We start from the raw sequence: 18,438 nt of genomic DNA on the forward strand, positions 1-18,438 counted from the left end.
TTTTTTAAATCATTTTTGTCTTGCTTAGGTAATCTTCCCTTTGCAAAGCCTTGATCTGTCTCTCCTTATATGCATTTACAGCTCCAGAATAGTAAAAGTAGGATTGATATTTGATAGGCCCAAATTCACCCATAGAAATTAATGGTTAACTTTTCATACATTTATGTTTTTATAAATGCTCAGTTTGAAGATATGACAAAACCTAAGCTTAATGGTGACATTTTTGAGGAATGATATAAGAAATATTAAGTGGTATGAATGAGATGAAAAGTCGTACAAACACATTAAAAAGTTGTATAAACAAATTAAAAAGTTGTATAAACAAGATAAAAAAAATCATACATACAAGACTTTTTTAAATCTCATGGTCTTTACCCTTTGTGAAGAACATGATAATACAAATGAAAGTTTTAAAGTTTTTTTTGCTTTTAGTTTACTGAAAATTTTGGTTTATTTTCGTTTTACAACCGCGGCCATCATGATCCAGAGTGCTGAAAGTACTGATACAATGCCAAAATTTGTCAAAATTTTAAGATTTATTTTGACAATCGCTGTTCAAATCATGTTCAGTGTATGTCAAGATCATTCATTGGAACCACGTTTAAATCCTTCATTCAGGAATGCTCATCGTCAAATATTACCGACCCAGGCCTCTTCCTTTTCTGGGAGAGGTTATTTCAATATTGAACATGCTTGACCCCTGTGGCCTTGAATATGGGTGAAGGTTATGCATTTGAAAAAACTTAATAGCACTTTATCTGAACATGCTGATGGCCAAATATCCTCACCCTTGGACCTTTTAACACATTTGACCCATGTGACATTGAAAGAGGGACAAGGTTATTCCTTTCAACAGATTTGTTAGACAATCATCTCCGATCAAATATCAAGACTCCACACTTTGGAGAACTTGAAAATATTTTATTTTTCAAATATGTTGCTTTGAAATTTGGCTCCTACTGAGAACCTAAAGTTGACCTCTATCATCAGAATAGTTTCTAAGAGAAATAAACGCATTGGTGTCTTCTACTTCATACCAGAATATGAAGCTAATATCTTCAACCGTTTTCAAAATATTCTGGTTTAAAGAAATTTCAATGTTTTAAACATTTGGCCTTTGTGACCTTGAAAGTAGGTCAAGGTCATTCATTTTAAGAAAAATAATTGTAAATTATCTCAGCATATTGGAGATCAAATATCAAGCCCCTTTTCATCACAGAACTTGAGAAATTGTTAATTAAAGGTTGTTACTCATAATAACATTTTTGAACTTTGACCCCTACCGAAAACCGCAAGTTGACCTTTGACGCAATAAAACGTTTCTTTAGAAAAATGTTTTGTATTTTTGGTTTCAATAGCATATCAAAATATTCAAACTGATAGCTTCAGGCGTAACTGAGTTATCGCAATTATGAAACGGATATGACGTCTTGGTGGCCATCTTGGATTTTGTATCAAGTCAAATGTTAACAAAATTTCGGTAGGCAGTCTTGGCAAACATAAACATCTAGACTGGATGAAATCTGCATCACAATAAAACGGTTTGTATTGTCGGCTTTTCATAAAGACCAAAGGAAATAAACAATGAAGTTACCAAATTCATCGCAATAAAATTTCTCATCTACTACAAATAGATATGAAATAAAAGACTGAACATATTTACTGCCGATCAAAAGATTAAGACGCTACACAATCGTGACAGAAGAATAAAAATAAGACACGTGAACATAGCAAAAGGTCTTTTCACCTGATGGTAAAAAAGCCTTATAAGGCACTCTAGTGAGCAAAATCCAAATCTGTGATGCTTATTCCACAGGAAAGATCATGCACATCACAGAAGAAATAGGGATTGAGAGAGTTGATATCAAATAACTGAAAAAAGATGTTTTGGTAAAATAAAAGCGTAAACATTTCTTTACTATGAATTAAAAATTGCGTTGGCATACATTTTTTGACGATTTTTTTCCAGAAATTCTTTTGGCGTAGAGTGATGATATGTGGCCTGTAACTTTCTAGAATAAATTACACTCATAAACAAGTTCGTTACTAAGTAAGTGGTGTTCAGTCAAGTGTGTGATTAAGTGTTTTAGTGATTTAGTAACCTAATATATGTCAACGTAATAATGTCTTATCATTCATTTTTCATGATTTGCTACCATATATTTTAAATCTACATATATATATTTCTTATCACTAATTAATCAACAGTTCAAAAAATTATATCTTAAGATGTTATTTAAAAGCTGGGCATCATACATGAATAATATGCTTTTATGTTAATATCCGTTAAAATTTAGAATTCTGTCACCTTCAGTTTCTTGACCTGACACCATGGGTGACCGTCGTGTCTGATGTAAACAAATCAGTGGTAGTCTGGTGCACTTATAACTCTAGATATGTCAGGACATTTATCAAGGTAAATAGCAGAGGTCATCTTTAAAGTCAATATAAGAGGACACTCATTTGGCCGAAGTTAGAGGACATGTATTGCATTCAATGACAGAGAAAAATTGAGGTCAATATATGAGAACAATTATTTAGGTCAATGTCGGAGGATATTTATTTATGTAAATGTACTACGTCACAAAGCATGAAGATTTCCACCTCAGAGCAGATTTTTAAAGTTAAATACTTCGTCCTTTAAAGACGATATAGGAATATGAATGAAGACTGTGCTAGCTTAGAGTTAAAACCCTTTACAAGACTTTCATGTTTCATTTTTATACCCCTTGAAAACAAACTCCTCCTAAACCGTTGTTTGGATTTTTTTGTAGATATGCATGAAGAAGGAATTTGCGATGTAACTATTTGTCCATGAGTTATGTCTCTTGAAACTTAAATTTCTGCTTCAGAAACTTTGTAAGCGCACCTCCTCCTTAAGAGTTTGACTTTTTTATAACTTTACACAGCTCTAAAGGACTGTATAAATTGAGATTTTTCTTGACCGCTAAAAACATGTTTCCTTTTTTCTTTTTAAATATAACTATAACATACTTTCCTTTTTTATGAAAAAGTAACAGAAAAAATGACGTTTTGCATTCTTTGTGCTAAGTTATTGTGCTAATGCTATTAATCATTAATTGACCATCGGTTGTTCTTAAAATTATTGATATGATGTCTTACTTAATTCCATGTGACCTCATCATGCCAATGTTAAACACTTCTTGAGATTAAATAACATGCACGCAAAAATATGACGTCTCATGCCAGAGTTACTTTTCATCATTTTATTTTCTTTTCGAATAAAAACAAATACTTATCAACTATGTATTGAAAAACTGTTGTCCGTTTTTGATAAAATTAAAAAGGAATGACCAGTAATTTGTAGGGATGATGTTGGTTTTACTGTAAAATTGGGTACAATGTTATCTACATGGTAACTTAAGTTATGATAATGTAAGAAATTAGAACACTTTTGTATAGCCGTAAAGAATTTGCTTTGAACTTCCTCTACTAGGGTAAATGCATTTGTCCTGTGGTTTAATGGGATGATATGCAGTCAACTTTTTCAAACGTTCAATACTAAAGTGGTTAAATATGTAAAAGTAAATATGTAAGACCTAGGTCATGCTGTTAAACTGTACCCCGGTGAAACAAATGAATATCATCTAGAGATTGACCAACTTTCAATGTCACAGAGGTCAAATGTGTTTTTGAATATCCCTAAAGTATAAAGTAATGATATTTGGTTTGTGCATATTGCGTATTGGGTTAACTGGCTATCAGTCCTGTTGACTATCTTGAAACCACATTTAAGGCCATATTAAAGTATATATACACATAGGGTGAGATTATTGATATCTGGCCTGAAATGTAAGCTGGCTTGGAATGGGACCAGTAGGTATATTTCATGTTATATGAACACAAACATGAACAGATTGTTCCGAAGTGTCAGCAAAACCATTAATCGATTTCAAAATAATTAAAACTAGGGCAACATATGAACAACGGAAATATTAACATGATGTTTACGACGTCCGCCATGTAAAATCTAGGTCAAATCCTAGTCTAAAAATTGATTTGACGTACTTCGAAGGTTGTGGAGGTCAAATGGACTTGTCATTCAAAACCATGTGAGAGATATAGACTGGTTGTTTAAGGTTTAACCATACATCTGTTATTTAAAAATGAATCTGCCTATTGCTTTGCCAACCCCAAAGATACCCTTTCCAATTCCCTTTGCAACGCATTTGATTCCACCCAACAAGGTTGAAATCACCCCTTTGTCTTCGTCCTCATATTCCTTTCGTACTTTTGAGCGCATTTTATCTGAGTCCAACTTATATCTTTCAGCTTGCTCCAGAAGTTCTTGTTTTCTGCGTCTATGTTCTGCTTCACATTGCCGTTCCCGTTCTTCAGCTTGACGTAGTTGATTTTCATAATCTTCATTCTCCTTTTGCAGTCGTTTCATTTGTTCCTCTTGCTCTTTTTCCCTGCGTTTATGTTCGTTCTCTTTAAATACCATCGATTGTGCACTTCTACGTTGACGTTCTTGTTCCTCAGCTTCATCTAGACGACGTTGACGTTGCTCGGCCTCTTTTTGTTGTTTCTGTTCCTGCATTTTCAAAGAGTGTTCCTTTTCCCTGACGATGCGTTCCTTCTCTTCCAGTTCCCTTTTGCATTGCCATTCCCGTTCTGTGGCTCTCAGTTGTTGTCTTTGCCGTTGTTTATTTTCCTCCTCTTTCAAAGCATGCTCCTTTTCTTTGAGGTGTCGTTCTCTTTCTTCCCTTTGTCTATTTCTGGCCATGTGCTCGTTTTTTTCCTTTGACTGTTGAAGTTGCTCTAAAATTCTTTGCTTGTCTTTATTAACTTTATCCATTTGCTGCCTGAACTCATTTTGTAACGTTTGTGTTATCCGTTTCTTTTCAAGTTCCTTTTCTCTATATTTTTGAAGTTCAATTTCCTTCACTCTTCTTCGATACTGTTTCTCTGCTTCCTCGTACATCTCATTGGAATAACATTTGCCACCGTTTCTTTCAGTGATATCACGGATTATTTGGATCAGTGTCATTGCATCTTTTTCGCGCATATGTGGGGCCTGATTGTTGTCAAACGCAAGATATCTCTGATTGCATTTCCTTATGATTTCTTTGAATTTCGGTGCGGCCCTCTGTACGCAACTTTGAATGGTATCCTTTTGTCTTTCCAAATCATCTCTCCGTGTGAACAACACCATCATGTGATTAAACATTCCTTCTCCAAAAATATCAGAAAATTGTTTAACTGTGTCCTGATCTTCCTTGGTAACCGTCCTACAGAAACTACGAGTACGATTGCGTGTGGTCCGGGAGACGTCATACCGATGCATTTGACAATCTCCTTTGTGACAATCTCATTGGTCATACCGGTGTCGAATAAACCTGGTGTATCCACTACTAGAAGTTTTTTCCCAAAGCGATCAACGTGACCAGACGAGCATCTTTGGGTTACTGATGAAAGGGACGAGACCGACGAAAACGCATCCTTACCTAAAATGGTGTTTCCTGTTGCACTTTTACCGGAACCAGTTTTCCCGATTAAAACAATTCGGATTTCAAAAATGTTGAATGCCGTTTTCATAATGTTCACTTCTTTAAAACGGTTCAAATGAGACGTTGCACCCATTTAAGTGAACCTATGTTATCGTTCTGGAAGCCTCAACAGTATCTTCGATATCAATCATGATACAAATACACTGTAGCTACATGCAGTGTACGTAGAACCTGGCATATATGAAAGAACTTTGTTGCTTTGTCAAATAGTAACTGCATTCTTTGATTTTGCGTGTATAGGGCCTCGATTTGAAATAAATTGACATTGAGAGATGATTTATCTTTTAAGTGTTAATTTACTGTTTGTTGTATGATTTAAGACGCTTGATGGGCATTGGCTACACAAAGTAATACAAAATTACAATGTGGTGTTTAGTTGAGGATTCGATTGATTACATAGAAAGAAGAAAATGTATCTCTGCAGCTTTTTGATCATGTGTATATTCATACAGGAGTAGAATTTCACTTGTTATGCTGACGTGGACGCATAACCAAGCAATATTCCATTTTTTTTCAACACTGTAGTTTGCTTGACCATTGCAAAATTACATTAAAAGATGTGGCGACTGCTTGCAAAGTCTTGGGTTTTATGACAACCGTAGCCATTTGTTGATTTGGATAGTTGGCTAAGATCCATTAACTTGTTTTTGTATTATATTGTACAACGTACGTTGTGTATAGTTCACCTTTAACCATCCAAGGTTAAGATGACATGTTACGCTTACATTTGTAGCGTGTTAAATATAAGAAAAAATTATTAATAAAATCAAATGAAATCCCAAATATGATTACCAGATTCCAATATAAATTTCCCCATTTTCTGGTCCATTCCATGGAATGTTACAGATTAATCGGTATGTTTGCGTCTCTTGTGGCACATCCCGCATCTCCAACTGCAGCTAGTACATAACCAATCTGGAAATCATACAAACGAATCAAATTTGTGTGATATTAAACCTTGGAAATGTAATATAATGTAAGCAAATTTTCTAAAATTCTTGTTATTGTTAATAGGTATTTTTCACAACATATATACAGGTATTTTGTTATTGCAAAAACAATAAATGTAATATTCAATTAACTCCATTTGATATACGATTGATTAAAATAACCTTAATAATATTATGATTACCGCAAAAGAAACATACAGTATTGTATATTCTTTTTACCTACCATCTCCATTTGGCGACTCCTCAGCATCACCCTTAATTTCTGTGACTGTAAATTTATGATATGATAGTTATAAATATTTCTTGCTAGCAATTTTATGCAAATTATACGTCAACTGATATTTACATTTACATCACAATGCTTGTTCCCAGAGAATTTGGTGAAATCCAAATAAAAATGAATTTGTGAATTCCTGTAAAATTGTTTTTATGTTTACGCCAATTAGATGTCATGAGTCCCATCTCAGACCGCGAATAGGTAACTATCGTTTTAGGCCACACCAGGTAATGTAGTGATGTTTTAATGCCTCCACCAATCCAAGAACAACGAGCGATCTTATTTCCAGATAATATAAAAAAAATTAGCAAAAAAATAATGAGCCCCATTATTATTCTGCATATGAAGCCGTATATTTCAAGAAACACATTACCAAAATCAGAATCGTTCTCCTTTATTGTTTGATCAATTTCTCGGAATGTTAACGGTTCGGTGGTATTTTTGCGACCTTTGTAGCACATCCTGCACTTCCAACTGCTAGAAGGGTTCAGGTATGTACAGAAAGTACAGGACCAATCTGAAAATCAAGTTTTGAGTTACAAATATTCTTCATTTGGAAATATCTTTTCTAAACTTGACAGAAACACTATTGTTATTTGCCACAGTAGAAATGTTATATGACATATGGCGGATAAAACACTTGCCCATATTCGTCATTTATCGTTCTCCTATGACCCTAGCTGTTGCGAGGACGTTAAACCTCCAAACAAACAAATCATTAACCTACATTATTGGAATTCGTCCTGAATCACACATCAACTGCGACATGTCAACACTTATGGTTTGGAAAAAAGAATATTAGTGTACTACGAAAAATATCATTTCATGATCCATAAATTAAATCGCCATGACTATAATCAGCTTAGCAGTAAGTCGTCCGTAATGGTCTTGTGGTAACTGAATATCGAGGAATTAAACATATTACGCCAATTGGTTAATAATGTATTCAAATAGCAAATAATAAAAAAAACTATTTTAAGGGCATATTAAAATTTGGTGAAAAATCCCGTTATAAGTATTGTATTTACTTATTACCTACCATCTCTATTTTGAGGCTTTTTCTCAGCAACATCTTTAGTTTCACTAACTGTAAAATAATGGAGATGGTCGACAGTTGATTCGGTATTTCGGAACTTGTTTTGAATATCTTAATTTCCTTAAAAGATGTCGACTTCTGATAGACAAACTTACAACGCAGGGTTTCCGTGATAGATGTCGACTACTGATAGACAAACTTACAACGCAGGGTTTCCAAATGTTGAACACCATAAATGAAATGTTGTATGGCCACCATTATGATTATGTCGGGAAATTTGCTATGTTACTTGGATATGACCTAGATTTACAGCATGTGCAGTCGGCTGTCGGGATGAAGTTGATGTCGATCACTATTCCAGAACACATGGTCTGTTTCTTCTTGATATATTTCAAGGATCTTAAATATTTTATTTTTATTTATTTTTTATTTTGTCCCAGTTTATAGATAGTGTTGTGACTTCGGTACTCGTTTTTATGTGTTTTGTTTAGTTTTTTAGTTATTGTTTGTTTTTATTTCGTCCATCAGAAGTCGACATCTATCACATAAATCTTGATATAACATTCTTTAAATTTTAAAGCGTTTTTAATTATGGTATATACATGCCTTATTTTGATCATTCTACTGAGAAAGTCAGGATCACAATAAAAAAAAGTCGCAATCGTCCTCATGCTCATTATAAACGAAGCCGTCCATATTGATCATATCATAACAGGATACGATGAAATATATAATTTTGTTCCAATTGATTTATGATATATACAAATAGAAAACATTAATACATAACTTTAACGAGATAATAATTTCTAAAAAAGACATATCCAGTATTATATTTACTTATTACATGTACATACAATCTACATTCGGCGGCGTTGTCTCAGCAACATCTTTAGCCTCTCTGACTGTCAAATTATGATTCTTAAAATTCTTGAAATTGTCATCTAAACTGAATGACTGCGTGCATGATTAAAGAAGATTTGATAACAACAGAACAATTGAATTGATAGTAAGTGAAATGAAAATAACTGTGAGCGAATATTTGTTTTATGTTTGTTTAGATTTACTGGAAAATAAATGTCTGTAATGTCTTTGCTAATTAATGATGATAAACGTCATTTCGGAATTCGAAATCCGGCAAAATAACGTGTGTCAAACCACAATAGACAATGTCCCAGCAAATCACAGAACAACAAACTAAATTATTCCCTTATTATTCAAATGTGAGAAGGAAAAAAGTGAAAAGTGAAAGGACGTGTCATAAAACATATCGCTATATAGGTAACTGTGTGAAAGTGGAGTTCTTTGACCGAAAGTTGTAGAAATGACCACTCGGTAAAAAAAGTTCAAAAGCTGTTGAGAAAGGTATTTGACACCGTCTCGTAACCAATTAAGTACTGAAGGACTACACTACTACACCCTTTTTGTTCCCACAAAGGTAATTGTTCTTAAATACTACCGACCAAACACATTAGGACCAAAACTTTGAAAATTCAAATTCTCTAAACTACTGTTGTAACTGAGGAACAGGTGCGTTAAACCAGCTTAATGATAAATTAAAAAAGATAGAGGAGTATCTTAAATTGTCGTCTCATTCAGATAACAAAAGACACAACTATGCATTTCTTTACCGATATGCCTCTTGTTCTCCTGTATTATTTTAGTGCAGATAAAAATCACAGGCAGTTAGGGATAGCCAGTGCAGATAAAAATCACAGGCAGTTAGGGATAGCCAATTCTTTCTGTGTGCTTACCTTGGGCTGCTGCTGACTGATCGGTATGTCTTCGTCCACTACTGCATATTCCACATCTCTGTCGGTAGTAAGCGTTCAAGTATGTACACTCGGTACAGGACCAGTCTGAAATTCATGTACAGATATTATAGTGTATTTCAAATAAGCCTCTCGGGATTTCATTATTAATTTATATCAGATATATTGTACTGTTGTCTACGCTTTGATAGTAGCATCCATATTATATGTTTTCTTGTATGACGTCATGTACGTTTAGAATGACATAACCAGACTGAAGAAAATAAAAAAGCCATCAATTGTGAATTAATTTTAACAAAACCACAAAAACAAAACTTACAATATGACTTCGTTAGTAACAACATTTTGCTGTTTTCTTTCTATACAAAAAGGATTGTAATAATAAAAAAAATCTTTTGAAATATGACTCTGATTCATAAGTTGTCCATTATTTCACTATGAAATATTGAAATCGCTATAACTATACCATAGTCCTTGTATGAATCCATCTCAGCCAAGACTGGTATTATCTGCAATAGTAATAATAACATCTACCGTAAAACTTTGCGTACAGAATATCTTTTAAAACATTGCATTTTGTTATGATATGCCTCAATAGCATTGCAGTCTTTTCGTTTATGAAATAAAAATCATATTACCATACAATGTTTATAGTCTGGTACTAGGGTGATATCTATTACTGACAGTTGATATGTAGGTTTTCTATAAAGAGACATATCGGGGGTATTATTTGTGTGTACAATGTAAGAATAATTTCGTGGGCAAGAGCCCCATATAAACGACAATCTGTAATCTAAGAAGGTTTTGCATATTGGAAAAAAGGTGTACGAGCCTACCCTGATAATTTCGGTGAAAAGGTCAAGTAAATGCCTGAAAGGGAAGCTTTAATGTATGCATATAGGACATATAAACCTACGGTGTGCTTAAATGCCGCTGCGTCACTGGCAATAACTTTATTTTGTCTGCAAACATTGGTACTGAATATAGAGCAGGGAGGGTATATTGACAACTAGTATATTAAATGAAAGACTTAACCGATACTATTTGCAAATGCATTTGTAATTCCTGCTGATATAAACCACAATATTGATGTATTAACGTTTGTGAATAAGAACATGACATCTGGCTAATTATGCCGAAAATTATAAAAGTATGATATGTGTCCATCGAAAAAACCCCATATTGTTCGAACTTAATTTGAGCATTGATATAGTTTATTAATTTGACAAATGACCTTTCGTAATTTATGTGCAGATCTTGAATTTTGCCTTAGCGTTGGTAAAACAAATGTAAATGGCCCTGACACGTAAATTATGTATATAAATTAAAACACTCGTTGGAACATGCAGTACAGAGATCTTATAGTGTATATGTAAATAGTGTTGTTGAAAATGGACGAGGAACCATGGACAATAAGTAATTTAAAAAGCTCACCGTCTGATAGTGGTAGGCTAAATGTCCTTTGCGCAATTCGATACTTAACATCAGCAACAGTGTTGGGGTGGAAGGGGGCAAAAATCATAATAGTAAAGTGATTAACCTTTGAACGGCAAGAAAGCGCTCATTTCGTAGGAAGAATACAGAATGACAACTTCACTGGAACATGGCTCTTCAATCATTTTTTTATTACGCAACTTTTCGTCCCTTTCGAAAAGAAGGCAACCCGTACAGTATTCTTCACACCTCAACCTCTACATTAGATATTAGTTCTAGAAACATCTGCTTCTAGTTTATGTACAAAGTTTCAATCAGCCATAAAGTCATCATGATTATATTGTACGACTATTCTATAATTGCTATTTTTTGGTAAAACCAGCCATTACACACACTAAAATCTACGTATTAAGTACTTAACATTTGCAATATTATTATGCAAACAATTTAGTACGCCATTACATTTGATGTTATAAGTATAGAAACATAACACTTTACCGTTAGACACTTACCCTTTACTCTTCGTGCCGTCTCTATATATCGCTCCTGTTAAGTCGATCGCAATGCCAGCATGCTAGCACATAATTTTACCAATGTCTCTTTTCAGTGTGAATATATATGCTCAGTCAGATTACTTGGTAAATGACTCATTCCTGTTCCGAGAATTACCTTGAGCGACAAAATCCACACATGTAACAATCATAGCGTAATGGAAAGCGGAAGTAGATCAAGACGGAAAGAGTCTTGCTACAATTACATCCACGTTAAACGTGATACAGATGGATCCGATCACGTGGGTTACAGAGGGTATAAATACAGGTGCGCTGAGCCGGTCACAACAATATCCAATTACTTAAAATGAAAACAATTTAAAAACTGATAATACGCTCGGTTGTTATAGGATAGCTGCAACGTATGTGTTCCGGCCACGTGCGGGTTGTTCCGTTTGTTTGTAAAAGAAGGGACGAGTCAGCCACCCCACAGCAATCCTATGGCTAACCGAGTATAACCAAATTATATATATATGTATACATGAACACATACACATGAATACACATATATATACCACCGGGGAGCGATGTACATTCTGAAGCAGTTTACCGCTCCTAGACTGTAAAAAGCTTAAACGGTGGATATAAAACAGGATAGAAATGTATTACCATTATAAACTGTATAAAACGACCCATAAAATAGGTCCTCTCGCTCATCCGGCGTAAAACCCCACAAGGTTAGCGCGGGTAAAGGAGGGAGGCCAACAATGCTATATGGACCTATTAGTTAGGTAGGAATAACGGCATAAGCGAATAATGAACTAAAAATCAATATCGGTTTATCTGACACCGCCAATAAGAGTAATATAACACCCTATCCAAGCAATTACAATCTATAATAAGATAAAACATATGGCAACATGATCTTATACACATAAAAGTAAATACAACAACAACCAAGTATCCTCCAACTACCTATCCATCCCCCTCCCACAAATCGTCCCCAACACTAACCCGGTCCATACAACTAACATCTGAATAAGCCCATACATCAATCAGCACATTTCTAACACCCAGCACCTCTTTCAAACCTACAACCCCCCTCACCCCCCCAACTCCCATCCATTCTATATCCAAATCCTAGCACTAAATCTCCCCCCTCCCCTCCCCACGTGTTTCATCTTTTCCCATACTAATAATCACACTATACACTAAAAACTAGAAATGTCGGAACGAGGAGCAGAATTAAGTGAAAGACAAGTCGAGGTATCTAAGAAAGATGACATTGGTATAAGTTCAGTCAAGTATATAATCAGTGAAGAATGATGAAGAAAGGAATTCAAGGAACGGACACCAAAAAAANTAAGATATTTAAAAGGACTTCCAGATTTTATACATAAACCAAATTCTTAAACCTAGGCGGGGCTGATGGGGCTGACGGCGGCACAGTACCTCACTTCCGGTCCAGAATTGGTGATGCTTCACAATAAATGTTAGGTTAAGGCATTATTAGACATAAGAGTCGTCTCACAAAAAATAGACAGTTAATATATATAGGATAGACGGCTCTTTATCTAATCTATCCCCCTCTTCTACTCTTTCCTCCATACTTTATCCCTTCTACTCTTTTTCCTTTCTGTTCTTCGTCTGCTGGATAACCGATACATCCGGTAGTGAAGCGGACGTAAAACCTATCAATCAATCAATCAATCAGCCGGCCAGGCAGATTGAAACCGACCACAGTGTGATACAGACCAAGCTAACAACAGTAGGTTTATATAGGAAGCCAGCTGAAGCTAGGTAATATATATACCCTAATAGCGTGTAGATATATTAAAGGCCTGAATAAGGCCATACTATATCGACACCGATAGATACTGTCAGCGGAGAGTGGTCTGTGAGACATGTACGTTGGCTACCACTACTTACGGCGATAGGTAGATAGGTGATCGGTGGAGCGGTGTTAGTGTAGGTGACGGTCTGGTGTACAGGTAACCTACACGGCGCTCCGACAAGCCTCACACGTATACATACGCGGTTGGTTGGTAGCGGAGCTGGCAGAGCGGCGTGGTGACCAGAGACCGCGCATTGTTGTCGCCCGCCACCGCGGTACTAACAACACTGTTGACAGCAGTGTGTGCAGCTGCGCCTTTACATATGTATGGTTAACGATACGTTGTGGTCAAATAACCACTGTAAATATCTTCATGTTGCTTTAGCATGCCCGGGCGGCATGTAGTTGTAGTAAATCCGATACATATATATATATATTGTACTAAGGGGACGGTGTAGATATCTCAAATCCCAGGCAGTGACCTGGTAACGAACCCCCTTACACGTCACAATAGCATTGATTCGAATAGTGAATAGAGAACTCACGTTGGTAACACGATATCATGAACTTTAATTTCAAACACCCGTGACTTGACGGTATTGCTTATTATCAAACTATATATACCGATCGCTTAGCAACAAATCAAACAGTATAACATTGATATATTATATCTGTTATGCAATTGACTATATATATATGTTTAAACATGTAAATTGAATGCATACATTCTGATTAGCTTACTTGTTGAATTTTTAAAATTTTGAGAGAAATGATTGTTGATTTTAGGTAGCAGATTACAGTAGAAATCGCCTGATCCTAAAAATAAAGGACATGCCTCAGATAAATATGGATAGTGGATTCATCCTGTTCAACACACCTACATATATATATTTATATAATAAAAAAAGGATTAAATTTCCATGAGAAGTAAGTAAATAAAGAAAAAATAGGATTTAACGACCGACTAAAAAACTAGCTACTTTCACCCTTCACAGGACTCTTCAGGTTTTGGTAAGATAGTATTTTTTTTTCATGAACTATTTTCCTCTAATTTTGGACTTGCAAAAACCCTGGTTACCTCATCAAAACAAAAACTAAAATAAACAAAATATTGCAAAAAGGAAACATGATTTTGAACCCAAAATTTGACCCCGCAAGTAGTAATTGATTTCTTAAAACCTGTCTTAAATTAAATATCACCTACTTAGTAACAGAAATACTCACGAGCATAGGACATTCAGGTGGATTTTCACAATATTTACACATGTACAAAAATGGACTACATGAAAGGCTAGCTTTTGTTGTGTAGACACAGATTTGCAAATGGTCAAAACTGTAGTCTGTAGTAATATCACAGGGGCTATTCATTGTACAAAAATATCACCCAGGGCCACCGTACGCTATTGTTCTCTGCTACCGTATAAGCAACTTTTTAAATAGTTAAATCTTATATATATTGGTATGTGTCAAAATAAATACTGTAAATGACTTGTCCCTTGTACAATTTAAAACCCCTCTAGAGCTACAATTAGTTTTATTGGGCTGTACAATCTTGATATTATTTACACTTCTAATGGTTGTAATGTATTTTGGAACACATTGTGAAAAGCCAAAATGAAACATTCTCGGGACGAAATTGTGAGAATCTTCAAAATCTTCGTTGAGTTCGGGGATAGAATTTTGCAGTAGACTGCAGGCATCACATCTTTTGACCGATTTCTTTTCTTTTCTTATTTATATGAAGCTGGGTTATTGAGGAGCTTACATGTATCAAAATTGTAACATTGTGATAATTCAAGATGTTGTATTGACCCTTGCAGTCAGACCTCATTTTGATAAGATAGAAATAATTCGATAAGATAACGCTCGTTTACTGCGCGGATTAATACAATTCACTGGATATGAAGCTCTTGTGAAATATAAATGAACTTGCAATGTTCTCGTGCAAACCAAGCTGTGTCAGATGAACAAGTGTGGTATTGCCTATTCATTTTCTCTCGTGTCATTCAAAAGTAGTGCAGCAAAAAAGTACACAAAGGAGTCAATTTCGTAATTCAGTTGTTACGAGTTTGGTAGTAACGCTCGAATCACAAGCTAAAGGTACTGATGACTAAATCTTTACCGGGATTTTATGAGAAGACAGAAGATAACTCAGGAGGATAGCAGACGACAACATCGGAATCATGGGACGGCCGCCATATTATTATTAGCGTAACATGTTCAAATCACGATGTCTGTATTACGTATTTAAGGGGGTTTTCACATATAACATGCATGCTAGAGTATTTACCTAGTTCACATAGTTCCTAAAGACTTCATTCGTATCCATTTTAAGTATCGTTGATTGTTATTTAAGCTAGGAATGACTATTTTCGTCTCCTCAAACTGTATGATTAAGCTTGCTAGCACTGGTACCTCTCAGTTGATCTTTACACTGTTAGTTGTTTTTATGACGTCGATATATCATTTATTATCATTGTTGATATTTATAACCCAGTAATGGTATTACATGTTAACTTGACACTCACTATACCTCAATTAACGTTGGTGTATTGACTGCAATAACTCGTTGGTATGAGAACATGACACTATCTGGATTTGATCTAGATGTTACATGACGAGTGTTACCTATAAAGCAGAAGATTTTTACCCTTACGGATCACAATATCTAAATTTACCTTTTACTTGTTCAAGGGTATCCATGTAAATCTTTCCTTTGTTCATATTTGCCTACGTTTTGTCGCTTTTGAGTTACACTTATGATTTTGTTGACACCAGCATTCACTTATTGTTTATTCAATCGTCAACACAGTATAACAACTTAACAACCAACGCATCATCACATATAGACAATATATACCCTAGCGTCATCACACAAAGACAAAGAAACCACAGCGTCAAGAAAAAAGTAGAAAACCACATGACATCGCACCTGATTCAATATACCACAGCGTCATCACACCAGGACAAAATATATCACAGTAGCTACACATTAGGACAAAATATATACCGCAGCGGCTGCAAAAATTAAAGACAATGTATACCACAGCGATACTAACAGAAATGATACCACAGCATCAACATTAAAAGAGATAACACCACAGCGACAACATTGAAAGAGATAACACCACAGTCTCAACACACAAGACGAAATACATACAACAAATTAACCAAAAAGAAGAGATTACATATCTTTGTCAATAACCAAGGACAAAATATTACAGAGAGGAACTAAAACAGAAATTCACACACAGCGTCAACAGCGTCACCACATAATGAAGAAGTCAAAACTCAACGTAGATCTACTGTGCGCAAAAATAAAATAAAAAAGGAACTAGGAATCTACCATAATAAATGTACCCTTATATTAAAAAGTATATATTTCGATTTTGTCATTCGGTGTCAATATTATAACTATCCTTTAACAAGCAATACGACAGGTAAAACAATATACACTGATTGACACTTGACTTTGATGTCGATAAGGAAATTAAATAACAGAACCACAATGAAACAATAGGAGAGACATCAAGTTCCCAGCTCCCATCCACTCCTACCCCCACTCTGCTAACCAAAAATAACCCACACATACAATAAATAGATAAATAAATAAAACATGGATGGGGAACCATGGTTTCTCAACATGTTACGATCTCATTAACACACAAATAATTTGTTTTGGTCTGTATATCAGCACTTAATTACCATTTATTTGACTGACATTTTACCAAGGCATTTTCCGCAGAGCTACGACGAGTAGTCTGTGGTAACTATCGACAAGTCAAAACTCTGTTTTTATGTTCGTGTCATTTCTGTCACCTTTACTTGTTAAAAATAGAAACGTATGCCACTATTCACTACTGTCTGTAGATTATCTAATGTGTTGTGTACAGTATTATTTATATAAAAAAATATATCAGATTATTCATAATTTATATACACAGTATATGCTGTCATTACAACGTAAATATCTGTGAAAACAATTCTCTCATTAAGACGGTTTTTAATTTAAACATCATTACAATGTTTCGGTTAACATATCAATTCGATTAATATTTTTTTATATTTTTTTTACTTTTGTGATGATTTGCGTGAAGACATTCGAAAAACCAATTAAAAAGTGCTAAAACTAATGAAGCTACGACTTTGTCTCTTTTGACCTTGTTGTCCAATTATTGGCTAAATCACTAAATGACAATTGTGAGGTCGTATCAATATTTTACTGTTTTGAAAAATACTTGCGTAGAAGTGCTTTATTTGTTGGACAATAATTGTTTTCCAGCGAGATATTGTTTAGTGATACATCCATATCTTTATCAACTCAAATACTTTCCATACCTCTCTTAACCATCATAAAAGCAAAGTAAAATAGGGACCAAGAGGCTATTGTGATACTTTAGATAAACCTCATACTATAAAGTTGTCCACACAAGGATTTTTTAGTCAGCTACACTTTCATTAAATTCATCAGAGGACAATTCTGTCAGTGAGGACTAACTGTGAAAGTCATATCGATACATCATTTGTTAACAGAAAATAGAATGTACACAAGGGTAAAAAAATATCATAAAATATTAAATGCATCGAATATATATTACAGCCGCCATCATGGTTAATTCCTAGTCATTATATTTCGGGTGCGATGCAGGAAACGATATGGAGTACAGATAGTGTTATTTATTGTGCATTATGTCCTCTCCCCTCTTTGATTTGCTGTCTCTGGCTTATCAACAACTTTTGAGTTTAAATATTTGCCTAGTGTGCTGACGTATCCATATAGGTTCCGAGTTTTAATATTTGCCTTGTGTGCTGACGTATCCATACAGGTTCCTAGTTTAAATATTTGCCTTGTGTGCTGACGTATCCATATATGTTCCGAGTTTAAATATTTGCCTTGTCTGCTGACGTATCCAAACAGGTTCCAAGTTTAGATATTTGCCTTGTGTGCTGACGTATCCATACAGGTTCCGAGTTTAAATATTTGCCTTGTATGCTGACGTATCCATACATGTTCCGAGTTTAAATATTTGCCTTGTGTGCTGACGTATCCATACAGGTTCCAAGTTTAAATATTTGCCTTGTATGCTGACGTATCCATATAGGTTCCGAGTTTAGA

The 18,438-nt window shown here is 34.8% G+C and overlaps 2 long non-coding RNA genes and 1 pseudogene across 3 annotated transcripts; all 3 read right to left on the reverse strand.

Moving 5' to 3' along the window:
- Window positions 1–3,417: 3,417 nt before the first annotated feature.
- On the reverse strand, window positions 3,418–5,559 carry LOC110449791 (annotated as a pseudogene).
- A 759-nt stretch (window positions 5,560–6,318) lies between these two features.
- Window positions 6,319–7,857, reverse strand: LOC110449754. 2 transcript variants are annotated; one of them, XR_002462894.1, is made up of 4 exons: window positions 7,798–7,846; window positions 7,132–7,275; window positions 6,705–6,749; window positions 6,319–6,446 (listed from the first exon to the last, which is right to left on the reverse strand). It is a non-coding gene; the product is annotated as an uncharacterized LOC110449754 (long non-coding RNA). The 2 variants fall into 2 exon arrangements; XR_002462895.1 differs by lacking the exon at window positions 7,132–7,275 and having other exon boundaries at window positions 7,798–7,857.
- Window positions 7,858–9,545: 1,688 nt separating this feature from the next.
- LOC110449765 lies at window positions 9,546–11,696 on the reverse strand. The gene is made up of 3 exons (XR_002462897.1): window positions 11,510–11,696; window positions 10,030–10,072; window positions 9,546–9,650 (listed from the first exon to the last, which is right to left on the reverse strand). It is a non-coding gene; the product is annotated as an uncharacterized LOC110449765 (long non-coding RNA).
- Between the last annotated feature and the right edge of the window lie 6,742 nt (window positions 11,697–18,438).

Source organism: Mizuhopecten yessoensis, unplaced genomic scaffold, assembly GCF_002113885.1.
Source record: "Mizuhopecten yessoensis strain PY_sf001 unplaced genomic scaffold, ASM211388v2 scaffold4819, whole genome shotgun sequence".
Taxonomy (NCBI): domain Eukaryota; kingdom Metazoa; phylum Mollusca; class Bivalvia; order Pectinida; family Pectinidae; genus Mizuhopecten; species Mizuhopecten yessoensis.